The sequence below is a fragment of the Ursus arctos genome, unplaced genomic scaffold (assembly GCF_023065955.2).
Source record: "Ursus arctos isolate Adak ecotype North America unplaced genomic scaffold, UrsArc2.0 scaffold_11, whole genome shotgun sequence".
NCBI classification, from domain to species: Eukaryota; Metazoa; Chordata; class Mammalia; order Carnivora; family Ursidae; genus Ursus; species Ursus arctos.
Window position 1 is genome coordinate 59,912,545 of NW_026622775.1, and position 16,861 is coordinate 59,929,405.

General features: G+C 38.4%; 1 long non-coding RNA gene across 1 annotated transcript; it reads right to left on the reverse strand.

The window, feature by feature from the left end:
- Positions 1-1,717: 1,717 nt before the first annotated feature.
- Positions 1,718-11,458, reverse strand: LOC130543355 (uncharacterized). The gene is made up of 4 exons (XR_008958674.1): positions 10,934-11,458; positions 9,966-10,034; positions 5,621-5,752; positions 1,718-2,652 (listed from the first exon to the last, which is right to left on the reverse strand). It is a non-coding gene; the product is annotated as an uncharacterized LOC130543355 (long non-coding RNA).
- Between the last annotated feature and the right edge of the window lie 5,403 nt (positions 11,459-16,861).

Here is a 16,861-nt window from a genome sequence, read left to right on the forward strand (position 1 = left end):
AGGACGCACTGAGACTGGTTCTGGGGGTACGGGGGAAAGCCTCGAGGCTGGAACCCACTGCTTCAAGAGTGAAGAGCTATTGGTGCATAATTGAGAAAAAACAAAAAGGAGCAGGTCTTCTCTTCTCCAATCTCTCTCTAGCACCTCCTATTGGCCAAAGTTAAATATCAATCTACCTTTTCCATGAGGTCTCCAGGTGTGAATGATCCAACTGAACTTTGAAATGGAATTGGTCCCTCTGTTCTCTTAACACTTGGTTTACATCCGTATTTTCATAGTCAAAGAGTACTATTGCACTAAAATATAATATGGTGGGTGGGAGGATGGATGAAATAGATAAAGCAGATTAAGGGTTACAAACTTCCAGTTACAAAATAAGTAAGTCACAGAGATGGAAAGTAGAGCACAGGGAATATAGTCAATAAGATTATACAGTAAGATGATAAAAACATTGTTTGGTGACAATGAATGACTACACTTATCATGGTGAGCACTGAGTATTTTATAGAATTGTTGAATCATTATGTTGTATACCTGAAACTAATGTAACATTGTGTATTCATCATCCTTCAATAATATGTGTGTACATATATATCACACACACACTATATATATATATATATATATATAATCAAGTTATTTTATTCTCCACTGTTTTACTTCTCATTTAATCCCTTCAGTTCCCACCCTGAGTCCGCAAGATTTCACTCTGACCAAAACCTGTTGAAAATTTGTGCTGCTTACTAAGGATGCTCTCTTTTTTCACCATGTCGGCAAAGGGGCACTACTCAGGGTATCTCACTGTCCACGATTGCTTTGGGGAGAAGAGTATAGGCTCTTCTCTCAGGGAAAGCAAGGAAAGCAAAAAATGAAGCTGAGTGTTTTGCTCTTCTGCTATTGTAAAAGGTGGACGCTAAGAACAGCTTCAATCTCTTTGATCTCAAAAGCAATGGAACTTGGAAGAACAAATCAAGAGGTGGGATTTACCCTGTTCTCTTAATCACAATTGCATGACATTTCTAACTAGTCCTAAAGGAGGATGAGAAGGTCAGATTTCTGCAAACGTTGTACATGGGTGAAATAACGGATACAGTTTTAAAACATTTTTAAGTATTGAAGTCGTTATGCTGTAATAAAATTACAAACATCAGGTAATTTGCAAGAATCTTGCTTGACCTTTTTATTTTTCTCCCCAAATCACCTTACAAAATGTGAACTCCAATAATTTGTCAAATAGTGACAACCTCCAGGATCTCTCCTTTTATTTTTCTTGGGCTCCTAAGTCTCTCTCATAGATACTACAGCATTAGTTGGAAAAGGCAGGGGCAGGAAAAAAAAAAAAAGCAAAGTTTGCTTCATCATTTTAAAACATCAGAGCTAAAATATATTATGTACATAAATACAAACCCAGAGTTTCCAAAATGGATATAATTTGCACGGCTCGATGTTTGATATCTAGATATATTTGTAACATCTCAAAAGCACTCTGTGCTGATTTTTTTAGACAGATTTTACAGAACCCAGCTTAAGTTAACAGAAGTTGTAAATTATGTCTAAGTGGACTTTATAAACAAAAGTTAAAGTTGAGCATGCAAGGGAATATTGAAAAGTTTGCATAATGCTGTCAACATCTACAGTGCCAATGTTCATCCTTTCTTTTATTATTAGCTGAACTTTTTTCTATATACATGGATATATGTCTAACTAAGTATGTGTGTACAGATTTATGTTTTCAAATGAAACAAAGCTGTGCAGTTACTATTGTAGGGGTCGACTGGTCTCTGCAAGCACGTGCTTCCTCGAGCCTATTAAAGTACAGTACCAACATTTCCCTCTTGTAGCTTTGTGAGTGTGATCCGACCTGAGCTTGTGTTTCTGGGAAAGCGCCTGGAGAATACCAATTTAATTTAGAAACTGCTCAGCTTAAGTGTTTGGTAGGGTTTGACAGCACTGCATCAGGTCATCAGATATATTTTCAGAGATACCACAAAGAAAGTTGGAAATGTCACCAAAAAGTTTACGTTAAATGTATTTTTCCTGCCGAGGAATTGATTTTAGACATCATTTAAATTTATAACACGTGCCAGATTCCAGTGTTTTGCTACATGACGGCCTTTAGTTGCTTGTTCTCTGCTTTCAAATTCTTTTAGTGCCGGTATGGGCTTTTGCTGGAATTGCCAACGTTGTTACTCCGTTGTATACTATTAAGCTAACGGCCGAATTGGAAATTCTTATGTAATAAAGATGAACAGCTATTTCTCTCACTGGTTGAACTACGGTAATGTTGTACAAACAATATCTGTGGACTTGTTCTTTCTCTTCCACATGGGCTTTTTCATTCCTGTTACACGGAGCTTTAAAAAAAAAAAAGTACGAAATTTTGTAGTTGGACTTGCCCTGTAACGTCCTTGAGAAAAAAGTTATCGAACAATGTATCCTTCCCCACTCACCGCCCCCATCCAAACACCATGCATCGCCTCAAGTTTTATTGAACACACCCAATGTATCTTAAAGAGTATCATACCTTGTCCCTGAAATTAACGGGGGGGCAGACAGTGCGGAGAATACTCCAGGCTAGGTGAAATCTGTTCATCAGTAACACATTTAAAGGTAGTGCATTTCCAAGGATGATCAACTTTTTTTGGGATGATCCTTCGGGGAGAGGAAAAATAATTTCAAAATTGAACTCTTCCTCCTAAACCAGCCTGCCAGCTTGCTTCTCTGCCTGCCTTTTTATTGAATCCGTACTTTGAATTTCAGTGGCCCGTTAAATTCTTCCTGCTTTTTAGAGTTTCTTTGAAAATATCTTGTGAAGAGTGAAGGAAAAAAATCTTCACCCACAGCCTCGCAAATCTCGTGGATTCTCTAAACAAGAACAGAGCTGTCCTCGGGTTTTGTTTTGTTTTGTTTGTTTGGTTTGGTTTGGTTTCTGAAGGAAGGGTAGAACACGAACACATGGCAACAGTGAGATCCCACAGATCAATCTCTGAGTTCTTTTATCTAGTAAACATTCTAATGATCAACTTCAAAGACAAGACGGGAAGAAGCTTCCTTGTCTGCAGTGCCAGAAGGAGAGGCGAAGCTCTTTACCACTCATATGGGAGATATGAGGAACCTTTGAATGGATCATTGCTTTTTATGAGTAGTAATGAGGTGAGAAGTATTCTGGTGTGTGGCACAGGCCTTCATTAAAAAGCGTGAAACAGAATGGCTTACGGTTAAAGGGGGTAATTTGTTCTAACATACTTGCTAAATTGTGCTGTAACCATGCCAGTTAACAGCACTATATTTTCCATAGGATTCCCGAATGCATTTGTGTCCAATTATTCTGCCCATACCAAGTTCAGGGATTTTTTCCAATCGCTTATGTTAACTACTTGACAATGCTCACTCCTTCAGTGGAAAGTAGATTGAGTCCCACCGTTCAAGGGTGAAAGAATCCAGAGATGCTCTCATTCTCCCTTCCGAAGCCAAGGGGTTCTTGTAAAATCAAAAATTCACAGAACCCAAATTTAAATGAATGCCATTGGCCTAAAAGGTAGTCTCAGAAGTAAGGGCCAGGGTAACAACCACAGAGCTTGAAGTGTGAAAATATGCATGATAATAAAGATAGTCCATAAGAAAGCAAATCAGATCTGGTAGTTTCAAGTCCACCATTTAAAAAGAGAAAACCTTAAAAAGTAAGAGCAGTCATTTTGCTACATTTGTGCAGAATTCTGCCCATAGGAGATCTTGAAGTTCTGCATCATACCAAGAAGATTACTTGTTCGGGCTCTTAACTGGGAACATTGGACTAAGATTTTATTCATTGGAAAAATCATTCTGCTTAGAGAAACATAAAATTCTTTTTTTTTTTTTTCACATGACCAACTATCAAAAGTGAAAAAATATAGGAGAGAAATAAAAAGTTTTGGACAGGACCTAGAATTGGGGTATGTCATATGGGAAAACGGTTTTATAAGTGACAACTTTTTAAGACAGACTTACTGAAAATGCTATAACGTTAGACTTCAAGGGGAAGAAAAAACTCCTTTGAATTTTCTAGAATTTTCTTAGGAGGTAGTAATCCAAATATTAATTGTTTCATAAAATATGCCCCAATTTTATAACTGACGATACAATTTTATTGGAACAGCAACGTATTAACTAAATGCAATTGATACGCCACCACGGACTAAAAGTGGAGACAATTTTTTTTTTTAAACAGGTTAAGAAGTAGAGTTTTTATTCAGGATACAATTTAGGCAATATATAATGGAGAAATATTTCCAACATCTGTTTTCAAAATGCTCAATGGAGACTTAAATTTAAGCACCAAAAGACTTTACAGTGAGACAGGAAGTATCAGTGTCTGTCCACTCAGTGGAATTTCTGAGACTGAGCAGTGGGGAGAAGAATTTCAGCTTTGTCACTTTCTACCCTTTTCATTATTATTATTTAGGTTTTGCATATTTGATATTTGATATTTGGGGAAAAGTATTTACAATCACTGTTTTGTACATTATTCTAGCTTCAAAAATAAATACTGCCAAACTTAATAGAAAGCAGGCAGTGGGCCTATAATAAATGTAATAAGCTCAGCCTCGCCTTTCTATTTCCTTTTATTGGGTTTTCAGGAAAGTCTATGAAGGAAATTCTAATTGCAGTTGCTCCTCAGAAATGCTCAGTCAGGTTCTTTTAGCCTGAAGGAGGGAACTGCTAGCCTTGGGCTATGTGGTAGAGTCAATGGTATTTTTTCAAGCAAAATTAAATATGTAGGAGTGAGTAATGAAAATTACATTTCACATGGCTTAATCCTCATCATTGTACAAGAAGTCAAATCAAATAAGGGCTGTGACTGCGTACAAAATAACGTCTCACTCTGTGCTAGATTCATTAACCTGGAACATGGCACTGAGAAAGTAACCAATCTTTTTATCACTGTCTCTGTAATTACTCTCAGTAATCAGAACTTCGCTTGTCCTCGTTTTAATACAAACATTCTGAGTTACTCGGGAACAACTAAGATAGAAAACCTGGGAACCAATACAGGAGAAAATGCGCATTAAAGGGACATTCACCATGCTTTAAGCTTTCTTCTGCATTGTCTGTCGTTTATATCTAACTGGAAAAACTGAGCCCTTCGGTCGGATACAATGAAGCAATACAAGGCCTAGGTGAATGCGGGGTGAAAGGAATACACTCATTGAGAGCGTTCTGAGCCAAGCTTGTCTAACTCCCTTGTGACATCATGGATCCCCATGACTGGGAATTCCAAGTGGCGTCATGATGTCAAATACTTGAGAAAAACAAGGATAAGGAGACTAAAATAGGCAATAAGTATTGGATGGAAAATACTTACGCAAATATGTTAAGACTAAATGTTATGTTACATAATATACATATACATTACATACATTACGAAAACATTTTCTCTCTGGGGAGAAAAAAAGAGTTAAAATATTCCAAATGAAATATATAGCTACACTTGAGAAAAGTTTTCATTGGGAGACCACCAGTGTGCTTTCCTGAGAAAGTCGCAGCCATTTAACAAAATTGCCAAGTGCTCCAAACCTTCGGCAGGTGCGTAGAGACCAACAGGTGTAAAGAAATACACAAAGCTCTGGTCAGTAGGAACTACCTGGGCAGTTGAAAAGATGTTACAGCTCCATTCTGCTCGTGGGCATCTCTACTCGGGTATATTTCAATGCAGGAAAATGCATAGGAAAATTAAGAAAAACATCCAATTTCATTTTGCTTCACCGGATAGTGTCTGAACATCAGGGAGTAGAAAGGAAGAGGGGATAAATACACTTGGAACACTAGAATAAGCCAAAATTTTTAAGTAGTCAGCGTTAATCTTTTGCTTCTCTTTCTTTGGTTATATCCACTCATCTTTCCAAAGCCCCTACACGTGAGTCTTCGATGGACGCTAAATAAACTTAGGAATTTCTTCCATGACTCAGCATGCTCCAGGTGATATTCTGGCTTCCGCCAAATTTATCCCTGCCACATCAATGGTTACCGTACTTGGAATTTCTCCTCCATTACATCCATTCAATGACAATCTCTGGACTCCCACTCTTTCTTTATATAAAAATCCAAGGTCCAGCTCAAGTTACTTCCACACATAAACTGGACTCAGCAACTCCCACCTAGATGGTATCATCTGTATCTTATGGATTTGAAATAATTATATTTAATTTCTCAATTTGTTCTTTGTTTTCTTGAATTGTTCATAGATTGTTGCAGGTGTATTTATTGTTTCATAATAAACTCCTTGAGGATACAAATCATGTATATTATAGTATTTTTGTTTCACCAAGAGCAATATACAAATGAAAAATAATCCAAAAATAGAAAGGCCAGGGAAACACACCAGACCTATTACCTTCTTTCTTGTTGCATTATTTATATCTTTTGAGGTAATTCTCCTGCCCTACTGTCTACTTTCTAACGAATCTAGTAGTGGACATTACTGTCTATATAAGAAGAAACGAGATCAAATTGGCAAACAGTGGGAAGAGTTTTTGTGGTACTCCTTCCAATTTCTCCCTATATCACCTTGTTCGCTTGGGATTATGCAAAAAAGGATAGAACAAAAAAATGAAAGTAAAAATGACTCTGAAATTTAGGATATTTAAGATATTAGGAAAAGAGCGGGCAAAGGAGGGCAAAACATGCTTGCATTTTTGAAAGCCATTTTCTGTAAGGTCTTCAAATGCTGGATATGCTAATTCAGCATATTGAACCAGAATCCTGTTCTGGATTTCTGAAACATAAAGAAATTATGACTAGAGTGAATGCCAAAAAACAGCAAAGTAAAACCAATACACGTTTCTTACTAATTGAAAAACACTAAATGAACATAATGTGTTTGTTCACATTGAAATGGGTGAAAGTATAATGATTTTATACCTCACTGAACAGAATGCTTTTACTCTTTTAATCAGAGCAGCACCTTTCCACGTTGTCTTACAAGTCGTAAAATTATCTCTTATCGTATGATTTGCCATATTTTAGGTTACTGGTCAAAATCTCCTTTGAATTAGCAGTCATATATATGTGCCAGAGTATTTGTAATTGGCATCTCCATGGTAAGACCAATCCATTTATTTTCATATTTATGCTACCCGTAACTGGAGGAAGTTAAAGAAACTGATAAGTATTGTCTCAATATTCCCTTTGCTCAATTTCTATGGAGAAATGATGGAGGCTTCATTCCAGGTAACTGAGAAGTGCCATATTTAGGGACATTTAGCAAGACATGCTCAAGCTGTAAAGAAAATTCTAACTTAATTCCAAACACTGTTCTGTACCTTAAGAAGTAGAACCATAGAAAACAGCTGGCTCTCTGCCAAAAATTAAGAAGTGGGCTAGAAAGGCTTTCTCGATCCCTAGTTAGTGAAATGAGAAAATTAAAATGAATGTTCCTTATGGTGTGGAGAAATCTCCAACATCCTTAGGCTAGTTCAAATAAGTCCAGTTCTCAAGTTAATATTTCTAATTAAAATAAATAACTGTGAAATGGCTTAAATTTTTTTTTTTTTTTTTGGTCCAAATGCTTTCTGGCAATGGGGACAGGGTCATGCTAATGAGTTTCCTACTCTATGCTCCCCACAGCCTAGAAGCAGATTGAAAGCATTCATTTCCCTTGCAATTTTTCTTTCCCAATAACAACATGCTAAAATCCAAGCATTTATATTACATTATTACAATTTTTAAAAATTGCTGATGTAAAAAACCTTTCTCTAATTAGTGTCTTTGCAAAATTGAATACAGACAGATTTTAATCCTTCATTTACTGATTTTATTTTAATGCTATTACTCAGCATATGTTGGCTACATTAAACCATTACAGTAAAAATTAAAATGAAAGTCATATGATTTATCCCCCTTTAAAAGTGCTCAATCGGTCTAATAAAAGTCGAGTGCCAAATACCAGATGTCTGATTTAAAAGAAATTCTGAACAAAAAAGAAATACCCTCCCATTATTCCGTTAAGATATTTTGTTAAGATTAATGCTACCCAAGGAAAAACAACATTTATATATAAATAGAGTTGTATGGCTATATTTCACTTAAGTTAGAAGATGCAGGTAATAAAAATATATTAATATTGTTCTTGCTTGTCTTAAACCTTTGTCTTGATAAATAAATTTGTACTACTAGTGTACATAATCATCAAGTTAACTTGATATTTTAAAAAGAAAATGAGGTGGTTGGTTCAGTTTAGAATGCAGAAGCCCAGAATGGGAATACAAGATATAATCAAGATATAATCGAGTTTTGTTCATTATTTTTCCTTCAAATTTTAGTTCCTCTTCACTATTTAATTATCAGCATAATTTCTAGCCAAAATCCATTGCCTGGGAAAATAAATTGATGTTCTCAGTTCTATAGAAAGATGTTTTCAAAAGAAAGAGCTAAAAAGGGGCATTTCTTTTCAGGTTTTATTACACTTTAACTCAACCACTCCATATTCACCACTCCTCACACGGTTATGTCTCTCAACTCCAGATCTTTGCCCATATACTTTCGTTTCCAAAAACAACTTCGTTTCTCCATCAGCTCAGATCTATGCCTCAAAGACCATCTCCCCTAGCAATCCTCTTCTACATTTTTTTTTCTGATTGCTCCTCCTTCCCACTGCCCTGACGACAATACTGTTATGGTAGTTACTGACTCTAAGTTCCCAAAATGTACGGGCTTTTTCTCCAGCACTTAGCAAGATGACATCCCCCAGTCTTCTTTTCCGAGCGGGATGGCCGTGTGATGGTAGGCTGGCCAGTGGGCTGTCCGCAGAAGTTATAATACCCTGCCGTGTGAGCCACTACGGTCCCTTCTGCTGGCTGGATTTATTTGCAAAATTCAGATGATGACACAAGCCACATACTGGAGGTAGCAGAGCTGGAGTCCCTGAAGACCCTACGAGTAGAGCCTGCTCTCCCTCCCACTCCAGCCCGCCACCCCCCCCCCCCAACTGAATTTTTGTGTTTCTCCACTGAGATTTCTGGGCAGCCGATATTAACTAACACCACGAAAATGACAATCTTTCCATTGACTGAATATCCACAACATTCTGGGTTGTTCTTGTTACTGTCCATGTTCTCCCTGTATATCAGCGATATCTCTTCTTGCCTTTCCTCTTAAGGTCAGGAACCACCTTCCTTTTCAGGTTTTAGTCCTTGCATTATTAAGCAGTCTCTGGTACAAAGTAGATCCTTAATAAATTATCCTGTACCCATCAATCTGAGTTTATTAGCCTACCCCAAACTAACAGAATCTCTTGGTTCTTTCATTTTTTTTATTCATGTATATGTTCTAAATATCTCTGGCATCCCTACCACATGTTGGTGCAATAGACAGCTTTGAGTTACCTGCCCAGCTCACACTGATTCTCCTTTCTCGAAGATTTAGAAAGGTCTGGAAGGAGTGCATCTCTAGCAGCCATAGTTACCCCCACATGAGCTTGTGGCCAATTTGACCGGAGTTTATGATGTCACTCAAGCTCAGCCAACTGCATTCTGTCCCTAAGAAGGTGTCTGGGAAGTAGGCAGTCCTTTGTCATGACTAGAATTTTTTCATATATACTGCAAGCAGAGGGCAGGTATATAATCCCACATTGGCCTGAGAAGCCCAAAAAGCTAGTATATGGAGGAAAGAAGAGAAAAAAAAAAAAAAAAAACAACACTGAGAAAGAAGCATTGAATTCTGTAGGCTTTCTAAGGCTTCTTTCCAATTTTTTCTTAAGGCCAGGCTACATTCAACCACAGCTCTGTAGCCTTCTACCTCACCTGTTTTGCATAAGTTATCTCAGGATGATTCCCGCTACTTACGACAAGTATAGCTTTAGTTAATCTAACTAGACATCATGCTTCCCTCCAGAGATACAATGGTGAACAACGCATAGAGAGCTCTTACGCTTACAGTAAGGTCAGTAGGTGGTAATTCAGGAATATCGCTAAGAGAGCGAAGGGACTTACCCTTGCGATGCTCTTGGATGTTGATTGTCCTTCCTCTTGATGAATGAAATTTGCAGGTGATTTTCTTTTCTGTTACACATTGGACAAGAGTTTTTTATTACCCATGAGAATATTACTTTCTCCCATCCTGATTTTTTCCTCTCGTTATTTTGCCATTTGAGAGTGCTACAACAAGTATAAAATCAAACATCAGCAAAAGAAGCTAAACACATCAATGGTGGAAAGAGAATGATGGGAAGCTTTGGACTGGGATGATGGTGTTGATGAGACAAGGTGGAAAGGTGTAAGACATTTGGGAGGTGAGAGATGCAGAGTTTTCAGGGCTAATTACATACAGGTACAGCAGAAAGAAAGAAGAATAAAGATGGCGGGGTTCTGAGCAGGACCCCTTTGGGAAATTGTGCAAGACCAAGATGCTGGTTTAAGGGAAGGATGATATGTGACATATCGCGGCATTTCGGAGTCTCAACCCTCAATGTGTATCAGGATATTCTGGAGAGCTTTAAAAGGATACCAATGTCCCACCTCCAGCCCTAGAAATTATGACATAATTGGTCAGGAGTGAATTCTGCCATTAGCGGTGCATAAAAACCTCACCCCTCCCCAGTGATTTTCATGTGTTGATGGGGTTGAAAACAAACTTTTCCATGTCTGGGGCTTCCATAAAAATGCCTGTTTACTTATTTCTAAAAGGCGATTCCATTTAAAATAATAAAACATTGTGCTGAAAACTGGAAAGCTGTGACATTTGGTAAATGGAGTCGAACATTAAGGCAGAGGAGGAGGGGAGAATAAAAAAGAGATGAAGCAAAAAAAAAAAAAAAAAAACCAACCCTATACAGTAATACGAAGGGTGGAAAGATAAACTTGAAAGGATATATTCTGTAAGTCCTGCTCTCGCTGTTCTCTTTACCTCACATGCTACAACTTCTAATGACTCAGAAAATCCAGGCAATGGCAAGGCTGACCTGTGAAGTAGTTGAAATTTCACTGCAATCCTTTCTTCCTGCTCAATCCTCAGTCTTTCCAGTGCCTCTCAGACCATCTCGGGTTTGCCAATTCCTTCCATTTAAACAGATAGCCGCTCCTCAGGACTCTGACCTCAACTTGGCGATGTTCTCTGGGCTGGGAAGTAAGAATATCAGAAGCTAGGTAATTAGCCAAAGCATTGTTAATAGATTATTTTCTATTCAATAATTAGCTCCTAATAGACATTGAATGAACACGTAGCCACTTAAGAATCAACTAGAACTTTGTTCCTCTTCTTCCCCTCCAAGGGCAAAAAGAAAAAAAGAGAGAGAGAGAGAGAGAGAGAGAGAGAGAGAGAGAAGAGACTTTTGTCCACCATTTATTAAACTGAGCATAAACAGGAACTGAAACCAAACCTAATTTCTCCTCCCATACAGAGTAGACAAAGCATGTAAGAGAAGCAAAACCATGTAATGAAAAAAGTGGAAAGTAATAGGTTTGATTTTGATGTTAAGTATTTTATAGATACTCCAAGCCAAATTTCATAGCAGTAAAAATGACAGAAATCCTCAAAGAATGGATAAGGGGCGTGCGTGTTGGGGGGGCGGTGAGGGAGGGATTCCTTTTCAAAGTGTCAGGAAAAAACATACGATGCCACCTAGTGGTAGAAAACAAGCCGATTCCTTTTAATAGCACAAAGCAAGTTCGCTGTTTCATCAGAAAAAGCAAATGAATTCATTCATACAGCGGACTCTTGCTTGTGCAAATTACACAGTAGTTAACATTTAAATATCATGTCTGTGTTTTAATTTTTCTTCCACCAATGGCACTAAAAAATGTGGTGAAATTTAAAGAGTTCTGGAGTCAGAGTTAGGATAACTCCCCTTTTTCTTTCTATCCAGGTCACTTAAGCATCCCAGACATCGTTTCTTCCACGAAGAGCGCAGGGTAGTTGAATCTAAACTGTTATCAGGCTCTTAAATGCCATGTTTCAAAGTAAGCAATAAGCCATATAATAAGGGTATTCTTATCTAATGCAGTTTCTTGTGATAAAGTCAGGTCACCATCTTTATTGACCGAATACTTAATTACGTGGCATGGTTTCCACACCCTCAACCCGATTCCAGTCACATTTTACAGGCTCTGCTCTTAATCCCAAGCCCTTCTTTATTGCTGCTTCTCATTATTTGATACCTACTGCAAATAGCCCCTCAGTTACAATTTTTAACCTCTGTGAATATCAGTGGTACATATTTGTAATCTATTTTTCTAACTTACATAAATGTTCACATATTCCCTTTTTCCCTTGGAAATCAGATAAACTATTCCTCAAAGAGGAAATGAGGTAGAGTTTGGGATTTTTGTAGCAATATTTCTCAGATATTAGGAGTATAATTTCCCCTTCCCCCCACTCTCACTAATAATATATTCCGAGGGTGACCCTGTTAATCAGAATTCAGAAAGGCATTAAAAGCCAGCACTTAATCTGAGTTCTTTGGAATATTTAATCTCCTAATAAACAGTCTGTTCTTGAAACCAACAAACAAGAATGCTAAGATTTTTTTTTAATTTCCAAAAAAAAAATTCTTAAAATATAACATTTTAATTGCCCCAATTGTTATGGAATATTTCTCCAAAGCAATGGCTTAAAAAGTATCGGAGTCATCTGTGCGAAGTCTTTTCATTTGGGAGTCTGACTTTCTCTAGACCAGAGCCTTGCCCCTCACCCCAGCCCCAACTGATAGCAGGAATCGTAAATAGCTCTCTAAAGAGCATAAGTGGGGACGCCTGGGTGGCTCGACAGTTAAGCATCTGCCTTGGCTCAGGTCATGATCCCAGGGTCCTGGGATCGAGTTTGCGGTGGAGTCCTGCATGGGGCTTCTTGCTCAGCCGGGTGCCTCTGCTTCTCCCCCTGCTTGTGCACTCATTCTCTCTCTCTGACAAATAAATAAATAAAATATTAAAAAATAAATAAATAAAAATAAAGAGCGTAAGTGGTTGATGCAAGAACATGCTTATATGACCTAAAAAGCCAGTCTTTGGATTACACTCTAGCCTCATTGTGTCCTCACTATTGACAACAGAGTGTCACGGGTGAAATTATGCAGGGAAGGAAATTAGTATTTCTCCTCCAAACTGGAGAATAGAAAACAAAAAGGACAGACATAGAAAGGAGACAGGATATACATGAGCCCTCCAAGCACACAGAGGGCCTGGCAAGTAGATTTATGGTGAATATGGCCAGCATTCCCCTGATGCAAACTCATAAGATAGAAATAATTTTCTCAAATATGCTTATCACTGTGTTTATTTATTTGCTTGGCTCTCTTTCTTAAACTCACACTGACATCCTTCAAGCCTCCTACCTCCTCCACAGATGTGCACAGAAATGCATCCAAGCACTTTACTTTTTCCCCTAACACTGTATATCTCTATTCAAGCCTTTGGCTCCTTATAGTATATGTTTATTTGTCAGTCTATCTCACTAGATTGTCAATTATAGGAGACAGGAATCTTATCTTTGTTAAACTGAAGACCTACTACTATGATGGGCATATAACAGGCGTTTTAAAAACCTTTATTGGATTGAACAGACCCTGTTAATTTAAACAGTGTGTTATTAACACTGGGACCAGCTGACTCTATCTCACTTCCTGTTTTTCATTTCTAAGGGGGATGTGCATTCCCAATAGCAGAGTTTCATAAATAAAGTACTCTTCTATTCTATTTAGAACTATTGAAAAGTATTGCTTGTTTTGATGCTCTTTTCAGAGTGTAGCCAGCAAAGATCTCTACCGACTTAAACATTTCTGATAACTGGGAACAATGAGGAAGTCTCTTCAGTGAGCTCAGAGACAAGAATCAGAGGAGTTTGTTGCCTCCATTTTCCAAATATTATGGGCTAGGGCAAAATTTTAATTTTTTTCCAAACACCTTATATCTTCCTCTCCTCACCCATAGTAAGATCTTTGAGCATACCATATTAGACATGGTAATATTTAGCCCGAGGAAAATGTTGTTTTATGGTTGATGATGTTTGCTGCACAATAGTTTACTCTGGAAAAATCCCAAAGAACAACCTAAGCTTCTTCTTCTGAAGGACCTATCCATTCCCATAAATAGAGCCAAGAATAAAAGTCGCCGAGGCTTTGATCTTGGCATGCTACTAAACAGAAGCCAGGAACTCAGAGCACGGGATGGGGTGAGGGAAGATGGGTAGAAAACACAGGAGAGATACCCCCATAGTCTTCGATTTGAAGCCAACCCTGACTGAACTAAAAAGTGTCATGGTGGAAAAACGCTGGGTGGCATTCTCCAGATCTCACACATCTTTATAGAAGGCTAACGTTAGGATGATTTTCCAGTAAAACATCTTTCTGGGATTAGTGTATACCCACATCCTTCCAGATTTTGGAGAAAGTAATGGAGTGGCCACAGTCAGAGTGTTCTTGGGTTTCTAGACATGAATGAAGAAACAGTAATCACTTTGCTTATTAACGCATAGACAAGTTCGTAGCAAAGGGGGGTGGGACGAGGACTATCTAACCAGCAGCTAGTTGTCTGATACTCGTTTTCACTTACGGATGCACTGCTTTGTGAAATCTTAGCTGTTTAGGAGTAAGAGCACTTTCTGACTCCGCTACTGGACTGCCCACACCTTGAAGGCAATGCTATTTGCTGTTTTCGCCTATCTCATCCTTCTCACTGTCGCCCACAAATAGTCATTTCTCCCCCAAATTCTCCACGTGAGAAAATCTTGAGTTGATTGTGCATGAAATGCTGCTAATACTAGGAGGAGGCAAGGCAGGAGAGAAAGTAGATGTCCTGTTGAAATGTGGAAGTAATTAAAGAAGGGGTAAAGAACTAAATGTTTGTGCCTGATGGTTTTAAATAATTATAATAGTCACTATTTACTGAGCTTTGATTAGGTGCAAATTATGATAGCAGATTATCTTCAGGTATCAGCTAATTTCATTTTTACCAATGTCTTCCAATATTGGATATTACTTGCCCGGTTTTTCAGATGAAAAAATGGGAGATCAAAGAGATTGACTTGCTCAAGGTCACACTGCAAGTCGGTGATAGAGCCGGTGCTCAGACTCAGATCCATCGGAGCCCATGTTTCTGATTTCAACTCTTGCACCAGAAAGCCCTTCTCAGTCGTGCCCAGACATTGTTTTGCCTGTTGGTTTATGGAAAAGTGGTTGTAGTTTTACTCAAGATGACTTAAGAATTGTTAAAAGAAAGTTGCACTATTCTAGATAATATAAAGAAGGTTATGATAAGGTCCCAACAAAATATTTTGAAGTCAAGGTTATCTTTTGCCATAGTTTTCACTTAAGGGTCAAGATTCTTTTTCCCTGTGGATCTGAATAGTCTGTGGCTCACCGTATAGCTCAATCTGGATGTCTCACAAGCCTCAAATTCAACTGGTCCAAAACAAAACACTCACTTTCCCATCCCAATCAAATGTCCTCTTCCTCCCCACCTTGGTCTTCACTGTGGTTGAAGGAACCAACGTGCCATCTGCCATGCCAGAAGCTTCAGAAACATTTTCAACTTCTGCGGATTGTGTTGAACACCTCACAAACCTGATTCTTTTTTTCCTTTCCGTTCTCTGGCCCCTCCTCAGCTCCATTTCCTGCTTCCCTTCTGTAATCATCTTTTCCATGTTAGGTTCCTTAGTTTTCAGGTCCTCTGTTCTCTTTTCCACCCTTTATATACTCTTCTTTAGTGATTTTCACTGATGCTTACTGCCTTATATGCCATCTGAAGATGGTAATAGAGTCTAAATCTATGTCCCCTACCCAGAACACACACACTCTCTGTTATTGTCCCTGACAGACACCTAACAATTAAATCTCTAAAGCAGAGTTTTATCTCCAACCCCAGGTTTTAAATGTTTAAATGCCCTCTTTCAACATTTAAATGGCACTGCCATTCTGGGGCACCTGGGTGGCTCAGTTGATTAAGCATCTGGCTCTTGATTTCAGCTCAGGTCATGATCTAAAGCTCGTAGGATCCACCTGAGTAGAGTTCTGCACTGGGTGTGGAGGCCGCTTAAGATTCTCTCTCTCCCTCTCCCCCTCTCTTCCCCGGGTAAAAAAAAAAAAAAAAAAAAAAAAAAAATTTTTTTTTAAATGGCATTGCCATTCACAAAGTTGATCAAATCAGGGATGTGGTACCATTTATAACTCTTCTTTTTGCTCCTCCCGTCCTGCCTACATCAAACCACTTATAAGTCCTGTTTACTCCATGTCCTCAACACTTCTTAAGTCCCTCCACTTAGCCCCATCCCTTCCGCCACTTCCCTAATTTGCCCTCCTCATCTCCTTTCACTCATGTGACGGCTCAGCACCGTAGATGCTTTTCCTGCAGGTTTGTCAGTCTTCCAATCTCTTCCAAACGCTGTCCTTACAGCATTTTTTTCAGGAACTAAATCCAACCTTTATTAACTTTAAACATTTCCATGTTTTCCATTTTGCCATTTGCAAGGACACGGATGGAGCTAGAGAGTGTTATGCTAAGTGAAATAAGTCAGTCAGGGAAAGACAAATACCATATGATTTCACTCATTGGTGGAATTTAAGAAACAAACAAGCAAAGGGAAAAAGAGAGAGAGAGAGAGAAATCAAGAAACAGACTCTTAACTATAGAGAACACACTGATGGTTACCAGAGGGGACGTAGGTGGGGGGATGGGTGAAATAGGTGATGGGGATTGAGGAGGGCACTTGTTGTGATGAGCACTGGGTATTGTATGGAAGCATTGAATCACTATACTGTACACCTAATATTGTGCTGTGTGTTAAGTAACTGGAATTTAAATAAAAACCTGAAAAAAATTTTCCATGTTTTACCTTCGTTCTTGGGATAAAGCCCAAACTCTGTGACGTGGCTTTAAGACTCTTTGTGATTTTGATTTTA